This window comes from Homalodisca vitripennis, chromosome 2, assembly GCF_021130785.1.
Source record: "Homalodisca vitripennis isolate AUS2020 chromosome 2, UT_GWSS_2.1, whole genome shotgun sequence".
NCBI classification, from domain to species: domain Eukaryota; kingdom Metazoa; phylum Arthropoda; class Insecta; order Hemiptera; family Cicadellidae; genus Homalodisca; species Homalodisca vitripennis.
Genome location: NC_060208.1, coordinates 64,104,113 through 64,116,924, shown reverse-complemented (window position 1 = coordinate 64,116,924; position 12,812 = coordinate 64,104,113). Strand labels below are relative to the sequence as shown.

At 32.1% G+C, this 12,812-nt stretch overlaps 1 protein-coding gene across 4 annotated transcripts in view; it reads left to right on the top strand.

The window, feature by feature from the left end:
- Positions 1-357: 357 nt before the first annotated feature.
- The window catches only part of LOC124354078 (histone-lysine N-methyltransferase, H3 lysine-79 specific-like), a 50,152-nt gene continuing 37,697 nt past the window's right edge, over positions 358-12,812 (top strand). Inside the window, exons 1-2 of one of the 4 annotated variants that reach the window (XM_046804271.1) lie at positions 378-440; positions 2,110-2,175. The gene's annotated coding sequence lies outside the window, so the exon portion shown is untranslated. Of the gene's footprint in view, positions 446-2,109; positions 2,176-5,478; positions 5,658-12,812 lie in introns of those variants that run through there. The other 3 variants (XM_046804269.1, XM_046804273.1, XM_046804272.1) reach the window with 3 other exon arrangements.

Genomic DNA, 12,812 nt, shown 5'->3' with positions numbered 1-12,812 from the left:
ATCTAAATAAAGTCCTTTTCCTTTATTTTATTTAAGGAGAGGACAGATACTAGTTTACGAAACGTAGTGTTTTAGTTTTAGTTCACACAAACCATTTAAAATACTTTGATCTAATCGTATTATCCATGGTAAATAATAATCTTAGAAAAAATAGTTCATAGAATTGTTTAAGTAACAACAAGGGGTATTTGTGTACTAACTAACAAGTATTAAGCAAGTTTAGTCCTTTTTATGCAATATTTTTATCAGTAAGTAGTATTATAATTATTACAACGGCTAAAATTTTACTTGCAGTTGTGTTTCAATCTACAGGGGAATTATGAAACTTCTCGAAGATAGTCGAATACATCATATCATACGTCATCCGCCGACTAGTATGGCAGCCTTAGTTGTGCCCGGGGCTTCAACTGTAGCTGCAACGTATCTCTGTAAACTTTTTGGTAAAGTACGATTAACACGTAAATACAATAAGTATATCTTTTCGATACCTTTTATTATGTTTTGAGACAAAATAATTTAATAATTCAAGTTTCACTTTTTTATTCCATTCAAATTCATCCAAATACTGAATAAATGTTGAAGATTTGTCTTTATATGTTATTTCATGTAAACATTATTTTTTTTATTTAAGCAACATTAATAAGAGATAAGTATTCACTTTATTGCCTTTGGTTTAAATTTTATCAATTAACAATATAAACTGTTAGACTTTGCACGTGACTAAAATAGACTCCATAAAAAAATTAAAGTTAATACTTAATACGTGCTATTTATGTTAATTAAAAAATGATAAGTGGCCGTTTATACGTCTAGATCACATTTTTTTATAAAATAATATAATTAATTTCAATAGTTGTAGTGTTTTATTTTCTATGTGCGTATTTGATAATGGTCCGAATTTTATATACAGCTATTCAATATTTGAGAACCAGTATGGGAAAACTGTTTTCGTGCAATTTTTGTTCTATACAGAAATTCAGATTTATCTAGGGCTTTTATGTCATCAATAATTATTTTCCTTAATCAATATATTTTTTTACACTTTAAGCTCATTAATTCCTTTAAAAACTATACAGGCCGCATCTTTATAAAATTGTCACAAAATACATGTTTTATTTTTTATTTCGTCTAAACATATACTTGAATCAACGGAGGCTTGAACGTCATGTGACAAGCCACATTTTCACTTTTTAAATTTTAGTGTATAAATTATTATATAAACAGTTAACCACAAAAGACAGGAATGTTATGCCATAATTTGGCGTCATTTATTTCTGAGCACCTGAACTAGAGCGCTACAGTAACTAAAACTGTTATCAGTTGTTACTTTTTCTTCCGTAATTAGTCTCTTTCATGTTGCTTTATCAGCACCGCAGCAAAAATTATAATTATAATTTTTAACAGTGATTTCAACATAATGACAATGAATATACTTTACACAATTATCCATTTTTCTATTTAAAAAGAGTCCAATCAATGTAATGTATAATTATTGCCTAATACATTTACTACAATATAAACAAAACACACACACTCACGAAATCGCAACTGTTATGAAATACTTTGCTTCATACGACAAGTAAAGTTAAAGTAAATAATAGCATATAAACTGTGATAAGATTGACATAAATTTCAGCTCCAGGATTTACGACCGGAATAATCTCCCATTGAGTCAATTATCAGTTAGTTAAAGTTGAGTTACATCATAAATTATTAATTTCACTGAAATTTCGAGATTGATGACGAAATCTGTGACTGAATTAATATGTGAATTATTAGAAATTTTCGAGTTCTTCAGTGAATTGAAATACTTCAATTTCACCCTGCCAATCTTTATTTTATAAATTTATATTTAAGGTTCATCTGTCCTTTCTCTGTCCATAAGTTTCACATAAATTCGTATTTCCAAACCCTCTAAATTCCAAAGTGATTATTAAATATTATAGCAATCAATCTACCATAATAGTTATAAATCATTATAAACGTAGCAATGTACAAACTCCTACCTTATTGTAATATGAAATATATTTGGCTGCGATGAAAACAACATAATTTCCTAACATAAGCATACTAAACAAAACTTTGTTATTATTATTAATGTTATTACAGATACATTAGGCTCTGCGTATTAGACCGCCGTCCTATCGTCTAGAAGCGCTGACCCTTCCAGTCAACGTAAGTAACTCTACAGTTGGACCAAGTTTTACGTCGGCTATCTTTTTTGATCCATCTTGTTATTTTTTTTGTCTGTAATATAATTCTTTAAAGGGTGCACTTTGACTCCAATAAAATGCAGAACAGGAGTAAATGTTTGTTTGTGTCATTCAAGAACGAATTTTTCTTCAATTATATTGTATTTGTACGTGTGCAGTTTTATGAGCGCTTTTTGAAACGAGCTGTAAAAAATACTGCCAAACAAGTAAACAATAGTATTGTAATCTAGAAATGTCCCTAGGACAAAGATGCAGAGAAAGTTTCAGTGTATGACCTCATCTAAATTATAGGACGAATTTAATAAAAATATTTTGACGATATATAATCCGTTAAAAATGTAATAGCCTTTCTTCAACTGTGAAAGGATTATAACATTGTAACTGTATAAATCTAGCAATAATTGTGTTATAATTTTTAATTTGTTGTCTATGTTAAATTTACTAGGATATATTGCATTATAAAATTAAATAAAAAGTATCAAAAGATCCATTTAGACGCAAAATATTCGTGAATTAGAAGAAATCTACATTTCAAACCAATTTTTATGGGCACCTCATGGAGATATTGACAACGTAAGACAATTTTATATCCAAAATTACAATCCACGTATAATTGTTTTAAATTTTTATTTATAATACGCTGCTATATTTCAAATGTGTTCTTAATAGCACGATATTTGTGGTATGTTGCGCCTACTTCAGTTATAGTTTTAATTTGACCACTTTCAGGTTAAACACTTTTAAATCAATACTTTCTTGAGAATGTTGTTTGTGATAACTTCCTACAAGTATACAGGGCTAGGCATACTGAATTCTTTTAGCCAAAACAAATCGCATACTGTTTTAAACGTTTTGGTTTAAAAATCACTAACTTTTAGTAAAATATCATGAGTGATTGGGTTTTATTTATTTTTTTTTTTTTTTTTTTTTTTTTGTAGTAACGGAAATACGAATATGGATGGGGTTTTTTCCGAAGTTCTGGCTATTTATCAAATATCTTCCCTAAAATGTAGTTCACCTTCTGGGATTCGTCACGATTTAAGTAGATACCCCAAACCAATATTCAAGTTGCGTAACAGTTTAAGAAAAACTTTTAGAATAAAAGGGTCTACTTAATATATAGACTACGATAATCACTAAGATTCGTGCTTCAAACCTTTTGACCTAAAACATGATTTGAGAAGAAATCGAAGAATGTTAATAAGTTGTCTGTGGTTATTTATTAACTACACACGCGAGATACATTAGTTAAAAATATATTTGTTCATATCCAACACTCCCAAACTGCTTTACACGCACGTGGATGTATTTTACACACAAAGACAAACATTTTTGCTAAATTAAATTGACCAGAAAAAAACACAAAAAAATAAATTGGATTTGTTTGGGCCATCACAAGCTGATGACCTTTGTTTTATTATAGTACATATCCTACGCTCTACTGGGATCATTTAGGTAAAGGATTATCGATTTCTCATAAAACTGTATAAGTTAATTATAATTGTTTTATGTTATTAAGAGGGATAATTTTGATAGATATAATACTGTATATATATATATATATATATATATATATATATATAAATATATATATATATATATATATGTGTGTGTGGTGTGTGTGTGTGTGTGTGTGTGTGTGTGTGTGTGTGTGTGTGTGTGTGTGTGTGTGTGTGTGTGTGTGTGTGTGTGTGTGTGTGTGTGTGTGTGTGTGTGTGTGTGTGTGTGTGTGTGTGTGTGTGTGTGTGTGTGTGTGTGTGTGTGTGTGTGTGTGTGTGTGTGTGTGTGTGTTGTGTGTGTGTGTGTGTGTGTGTGTGTGTGTGTGTGTGTGTGTAACAATTAATCTGTAAAAACAATAACATTGACTTACAATAAATAGTAATTCAATCCTGAAAAATATATAAAATATATATATAAAACAAAGCAAACACTATTTAAATCTATACCCTTAAATAAACCCCTTTAAAAATCAATTAGTCATACAAATTTATATTAAACTAAATCCCGTCTGACTTTACAGGTCCTTAAATTCATGCATACACACTTAAAAAAATTTTAAATGAAGATAAATTGCATTAATCATAGGTTTTTAAATATTTATATATACAGAGAAGCAAAAATTAATTCTATTTAATTGTATAAGGTATATCAACTCTTATTCCTTAATGGAGATGCTTTAGGAAAAAAGTACTTCAAGGCAATACCTGATTGGAGATTCTCTCACTGGTTAAATAATTTAGCTTATTGCTTGAACATAATATGTACCAATGTTCCAAAGTTTTTTACAAATGATGAAAAATAATAAAAACTACTCTTTTGAAATGCAAAAGGAAATATTTCTACTATCTTGAGTGTAGTTTAAAATTATTGGCTTTTTTGTGACTCTACAATGAAATACTTAATTTAACTTATTGCATTCAAGATTACTAACCAGTCGGTCCACGAATTTTGAATTACTTTAATTAACACAGTAATTAATCCTATAGAGGACTAAAGGGAAAGATGAAGCAATGGAATTAATTACTCTACTCATTTAAATTAGACTACTCATAATGCTATAATGCTGTGTTCAGAACCGTTTGTATATTTGTCTGGATGATCAACCTGCGGTGTCAAGAAGCAGAAAAATAAATCAAAGTTCCTAAATCAATAATATAAAGGTTTTATTATTTTTTTATCCTTATAGGTAGAATAAGATATGTCTGTTATTCTCGCAGCAACGCGCAATCTCAGTAAAATGAAATATGCGTCAATCGTAGCTTCAAGACGTTTTACACTAGTGCGGGAATCATGTGTGCGGGAAGTATTTTGAATAACACATTTTCAACTATTTGATCAAATTTGGGAGTAATCTTTCCCCAATATATAAATATATATATATATATATATATATATATATATATATATATATATATATATATATATATATATATTTGAGGTATATGATTTGTAAGCCGACCTAACCTGAATAGAGTCAGGTGGTTTAGGGAGGACTTTATATTTTAATGCTCTTATTTTATTGTTCAGCTTCAATCAAGCCAATTTTTTTAGTTCATTCAAAAGTGAAATTTTGTTTTTAAGCCCTATACAGTCTTTATATTTGAATCAATTCTCGAAAAAGAAAGTGCGTTGCTATTAAAAGGCTCTATGTTTTAAAACAAAACAATTGTTATAAAGGTGAAGAATTACATTGGCTATTCTTCAACTACTCCTGTTCCATAATCTAACAAAACTTGTGAATCGACATGACTAATTAGCCCGTATGACTTTAGATAAGTTCAGATTACGTCATCATTTCTCAGCTACGGGATAATCATGTAACGGTCAAGTCAACAAAGTCATCCATAGAACCACTTCGCTTATCAACGTCCCGACCCAGTGTGAGATAAGCAGTTTTACTCTGCTGGCCTGAGAGCAAGCTCATTAACATCGTTCATTTCGCAAGTGAGTTTCTAAATCCAATTTTATATTCTGTGTCCTCTGCCATATTTTAGTCCGTTCCCACAATATTTTGTTACGAGAAGTGAAGCATGTCGGATAGTAGTAAATATTGTGCCCGTGACGTCCTTCACCAGAACGATTCTCTCGTGTGCAAGGACTGTGCCGAATTGTTCCCCCAACAGAGTGTCGGTGATGTGTTGAAACTAGCGGCCCTGAGTAAGTGGCGGAGTGAGAGGAGTACAGTCGAGAGCTTGTCTAGTGACACCACTCAGTCGGACGTCCTGCAAGCGATCGCCGCATTCCGCAAAGAAAACAATGAACGGTGGGACGTCCAGCTTGAAAAGTTGAATCAATTACAGATGAACGTCACCGTTATATCTGTGGATGTTGAACGTCTAAAAGGACAGTGTGATGATTTAAAAACTACATCGAATAGAAATGGCGAAGCCGTGGGAACTCTTCAATGTGAGAACGGCAGGTTGAACGAGGAAGTAAGAAGACTCAAGCGAGAAGTTTCAGAGCTCCAGCTCCACACTCGTGAAAACAATATTTTAATCACCAATGTTCCAGTTACAAACCATGAGAGTATTTTTGATGTATTGGATTCCATAGCCAAAATCTTAGAGATCAGTTTTCACCGAAGTGATGTATCCACTGCGCACAGACTTCGCACTCCTCGAGAATCCAATCGCCATCCTATCATCCTTGTTAGTTTTTTGTCGAGAGCCACCAAATCAGAATGGATCACAGCTAGAAGATACAGAAGATCGTTATCAGCCCGAGAGATACAGTCTTCCTTCCCAGACGAGCAGATATACATACAAGAACATTTAACTACAGAAGCAAGGGATATTTTCAACGCCGTCAGAAATTTAGTCAGGTGTAAAAAACTTGCCTCGGCTTGGACTAGTGAATGTAGAGTTCTTGCTAAGAAGACACCGACAGGAAAACCCTTCAGAGTTTTCAGCCTCCATCAAGCGCACGCTCTGAGTGGACAGCCCCCAGAGGGCCAGAAGGGTGACACCAAGGAACTGGGAAAATCACTACCACCATCGATGATCAGATCTTCACAGATAGCTACTTCATGAATGCATCTCACTCATAATGCGTTGAAACCATAACCATTATACTTTTTGTTTGCAATTCGTAATATTCTGTGTCTAAAATATTATTGTTAACTGTGAAATATTTGTTCACTTCTGAGTTCTGTCAATATCTGAGTTTAAATACATTATAACACTTATGGGATAAGTTATGATTACGTAATGCCTCTTAAATCAACTGATCGATGGATTAGAGCAAAGAATCTTAGTACGAGAAAGTTATACAGTATGTATATCTTAATGTCATCAGGTTGAACTATCGCTTAGTGTAAAAACCTAAAGGGTAGCCTCCGGTTATCTTGTAAGGTACGACTTACTTCTAGATGTTTCAATAACTACAGGCTTTTTCATGCAGTTTCCGATTGGATGAAGGGTGATTGCGTGGCACCTGTGTGGTGGAGCCAAGGGGATAGCATTCAGAGGAGAGGTCGTGTTAGGAGGATTGGGGGTCTTCATGATTTCATCCATGTTCTGCTTTAGTTGAGAGAAGTTGAATTACTTTTGTTGAAAATTCTTTATGGTCTGTATTAGTTCAGTTGCTTTGAATTCGCTGTTTTCCTTAAGTGATGTAAAACTTTATTTATTTTTTGTAATACAGAGGAGAGGTTGATCCCCTTTTAAGCCTTATTCTGTCCGCCCTCATGGGCCACTGGCCTGTGCGAGGATCTTATCAAACAGAATAAGAGGGAGAGAAGATACAGTACAAGGTCAATGGTACTGATAAAAAGTGCAATGGTCACAGACAGTTTTTGAACCTGCGTTATCTCTAACTCAGACCTAAAGTCCAACGACTTAGACCGCTCGGCAATCGGCACTCCCAAACACATTCTTCCTTATTTGGAATTCAACCATAAAAAGTATAATTAAACTTAAAATAATCTTTAAGAAACAGAAGCATATTTTTAAAACTACATCTACTCATTTTAATGTCTTTGCTACGTAATTATTACTTTCTTATAAACAATGTTTTCATTTCACTTTACTTACATGAAAATTAACCAAATGGGGTCCGTTTCTACACACAAGTAACAGTTTATAGCAAATATTTGTTTTTTTACACGAAAACAAATTATCACTTGGTACATATGTACAAATTATGGTATTTTGAGGTTACCACTAAATAAAATTTGTAAAGATGTAGTTAAAAATTAATTTAGAAAATGTAGCGTTTTAGATTTGCTTAATAGTCACATATTTAGACCAAATGTATTAATGAATAAACATTTAGTACTTTAATTAAATTTATTCTATTTAAATTTAATTTAAATAGAATAATTCTTTTTTATAGCAAATCTATAGGTGTGGGTGTGATGTGTAATTTCAAGTTATAATTACTATGATCCACTCTTAGTTTGGTTTTATGAACATTACTACTACAAGTCTTTTATATTAAATAAATTTAATACAAACAATCATCGAGCACCTGGAATTTATTTCAGTCAATTTTTTTAGTTAAAAACACGAACCACACAGATTTTAATCTATTGAATTTTTAAGGAACATTATTAAATATTTCTGTGTCCACGATATTCTATGTTTTTATGTATTGTTCTATTTGCATAATGCCTACCATTAAAACTTACTTTGTCTATCATAATAATTCTGTATAGGTTTTCCTTATTTTTAATTATGTTTAACAATTTTGCAAATAAACAGATAACGAATAAATGGTGGTGTTATAATAATAGATAAAGATAATTTTGTTTCATTTTTTAATTATACTTATTAGTAAATTTTCACGAAGAATTACTGGTAAATTTCGTCATATCTATGTAGTGGTATCAGAGAGTTCAGTCTCAAGCATTACTCAATGGAAATCAAAGATTACTCGTAATAGACAGAACGAATTTATTATGAATGAATTGTCAATTTGTATTATAAATGAATTGCCATAGTGTAAACACAAAAGATACGACAATGATGATCTTAAATCAATAAACAGTGATGATGTAATCTCCAAATGTATTTTTATCATACCTTCCATAGACTTCCTCAATGACTAAAGTAATCTCGTTTGTAAAAGTTGATGAATGCAGCATTACCTTTTGTCATAGCTGATCTCTTTATAAAACAAGTTTCCTACAAAAATAGATTATTCTTTTCAAAGATATATATTTAAGGGGAGATGTACGCCCATAAGCCCGTAATGTTAAACATATGCATATATATAACCCATTATCTCAGAAAGTATCAGAGTTATAAGATTGAAATTTTTACCCTGAAATAAACATAGTATTCTAAAGACACCCTACTAATTTCATTGAATTCCATTAACTTTTTGGCATTATTTTTATTTTTTAAATATTTGTAAATTTTTTTGCTTATAATTTTGGATTACTATTTTAAAATAATTTTTTATTGTTGAGCTAGAAGTTTAAATCTAGTAGGGGTTGTGTAAACAGACATTCTTAATAACCTGTAAAAATTTGAAATGAATTGGCCTTCTACTTTCTGAGATAATGGGACTTTTGTGTAAAAAAAATAGATTTTCGGGAAATCGCGAAAACATGATAAACATATATTTACTTACATTTCAAAACATTCCAGCTTCGTAATTCTGATCATTTTCCTTCTCAACATCAAGGAGTTTCTTCCTGATCATCCTGGTCCTTTTTCTGGCTAGCTTTGTCTTCTCTTCACATGCTATATCTGATTTTATCATCCGACCTCGATCAATTTCACTAAGGCACTTTGCACAATTTTTGCCAATTTTGACCCCAAGCCCTTTTAAGACTGCTAATCTCCCCTGACTGCCCTCATTAAAAGTAATAAACTGCATCATATGTACCTAACTTTAGAGTTTGTAGTCCTACAAAGTTATTTTTTTGGCACTCTGGACCAGAGAACAGAATTGAAGCTTTCGTTAATATTTTGAGTGCGGACGTGCAGACTAACAACTCTAACAACTCAGTTTTTGCCAGGTCCCTGAATATAGGTTTTATCAGATCAATTATGGGCTGGTCCAGTGAATTTTTTATGTTCATATGTTTTAGCATCCCGAATGGCTTGCTTATACCTACACCATGATATGTCGCAAAGCTGATGCTGTGGGTTGTCGTCCGTGGACGCTTTATGCAAGAAAAAAATATTATTTTTATATTATTTAGGATCCGTATATGCATGTATTATATATCATTTTAATCAGAACAAACTAAACAATACAAAAAAAATATAAAAAAAATAAATCAAAATTTTTAATTTTCGGGCGTACATCTCCCCTTAAAACTCTCGTTCCTCAAATAATAATAATTATTACTATTACGTTATAGAATGGCAGGGACATCCTAAAATATTCCTTTGAAACCAATTTATGAAGTCAGTGATATATTCCTCACACTCCCATTGAATATTGAAAGGAATTCGAACCTCTTCATTGTGTCTGGCTGTACCAGACCCCGGGATTTCGTGGGGTCCGTATAAAAGGGAGTTTCGTTCTCCAAGATAATACCAGTACTTCTCCTACTAAATCCACTAAATATCTTTTGAAAAATTGACATCTCTGAACTTTTATTTTTCAGAAAAAAACATAACTTTCGCAATAAATAATTTTTAGGTATTTATTATTGTTTTTGAAATTTCCCAAATATTTTTGTGGCACTTTTATGTACTTCAATTACTCAATCTTCAATACCTGAAGTGTTATCCAATTACACTTATCAATCTTATTTTCAGTTAAATATACCTGATTTATTTCATATTTTTAACAGTAGTTATTCTAAAAACCAATTCAATAATTTGAATTAAATTTCAATTACATATTAGAAATCTTTAGATAATAATGTGAGGAAATGGCTTAACTTGATACATTTAATAAAATTATGGTATTGATAAATTAGTTATCTATGTCGTTCAAGGTGACAGCCACTAAACCCACCAAGTCTTTTCAGTTCATTAATCTGTCCTATCATGCACATTATGTTATTAAATAATACGGGTTAATTATCTTCTAAAACCCTTCTGCTTCCAATGGTGTATTACTTGCTTATCTATCGACATTAATATGTATTGTGCCAGATTATGTTATTAAAGAATATGGATTACTTACCTCACTAAAACCTTCTGCTTCCAATCGCTTATTATTTGCTTATCCATCGTCATCAATCTGTCCTATGCCTGATGACGTTATTACATAATATGGGTGAGTTACCACACTAAAACCTACTGCCTCCAATCGGGTATTACTTGCGTTTCTTGCTTATCCATCGACAGCAATCTGTCCTATGCCTGATGACATTATTAAATAATATGTGTGAGTTACCTCACTAAAACCTACTGCCTCCAATCGGGTATTACTTGCGTTTCTTGCTTATCCATCGTCAGCAATCTGTCCTATGCCTGATGATATTATTAAATAATATGTGTGAGTTACCTCACTAAAACCTACTGCCTCCAATCGGGTATTACTTGCGTTTCTTGCTTATCCATCGTCAGCAATCTGTCCTATGCCTGATGATATTATTAAATAATATGTGTGAGTTACCTCACTAAAACCTACTGCCTCCAATCGGGTATTACTTGCATTTCTTGCTTATCCATCGACAGCAATCTGTCCTATGCCTGATGATATTATTAAATAATATGTGTGAGTTACCTCACTAAAACCTACTGCCTCCAATCGGGTATTACTTGCGTTTCTTGCTTATCCATCGTCAGCAATCTGTCCTATGCCTGATGACATTATTAAATAATATGTGTGAGTTACCTCACTAAAACCTACTGCCTCCAATCGGGTATTACTTGCATTTCTTGCTTATCCATCGACAGCAATCTGTCCTATGCCTGATGATATTATTAAATAATATGTGTGAGTTACCTCACTAAAACCTACTGCCTCCAATCGGGTATTACTTGCGTTTCTTGCTTATCCATCGTCAGCAATCTGTCCTATGCCTGATGATATTATTAAATAATATGTGTGAGTTACCTCACTAAAACCTACTGCCTCCAATCGGGTATTACTTGCGTTTCTTGCTTATCCATCGTCATCAATCTGTCCTATGCCTGATGACATTATTACATAATATGGGTGAGTTACCACACTAAAACCTACTGCCTCCAATCGGGTATTACTTGCGTTTCTTGCTTATCCATCGTCAGCAATCTGTCCTATGCCTGATGATATTATTAAATAATATGTGTGAGTTACCTCACTAAAACCTACTGCCTCCAATCGGGTATTACTTGCATTTCTTGCTTATCCATCGACAGCAATCTGTCCTATGCCTGATGACATTATTAAATAATATGTGTGAGTTACCTCACTAAAACCTACTGCCTCCAATCGGGTATTACTTGCGTTTCTTGCTTATCCATCGTCATCAATCTGTCCTATGCCTGATGACATTATTAAATAATATGTGTGAGTTACCTCACTAAAACCTACTGCCTCCAATCGGGTATTACTTGCGTTTCTTGCTTATCCATCGTCAGCAATCTGTCCTATGCCTGATGATATTATTAAATAATATGTGTGAGTTACCTCACTAAAACCTACTGCCAAAATGGCCACACTACTGCCTACTGGCTACTGGCCACGAAATCCGCTAATAAGCTTAAATACTTTAATTAGAGCTGTTGTCCACAGCTCGTCCACTTAACCCGCTAAAAACAATAACAAACAATTACTTAGCCTAAAATAAATGCTAAAATACTAATTGAACACTAAATATAGTAATATGACTGACACGTCTTAAAAATCAGCAGCTGAATTTTTTGGGAAAAGGGAAAGGATTTTAACCGAATTCAAACATTGTCGGTCGAATTAATGTAGTCTATAATGAATGCTTTTTTTAGAATAATTCAAGGAGGATGTAATTAACGCACAAAAATATTACTTCTTTTCATGAACATAACTTTTTAAACACAATTACTCATATGTTGTATAGTTTCCAAAATAATTAAAAACTTTCTTTAATCATAAAAAACAGTCCTTTTATATACAATTACACCTAGACAATGCTCTGTTATTCTTAATAGCAATGACACATAAATAAAATCATTTTATGATAATTAAAAACAAAGAATACGCTGAAGTTTCTTCGCACAGTAACAACAG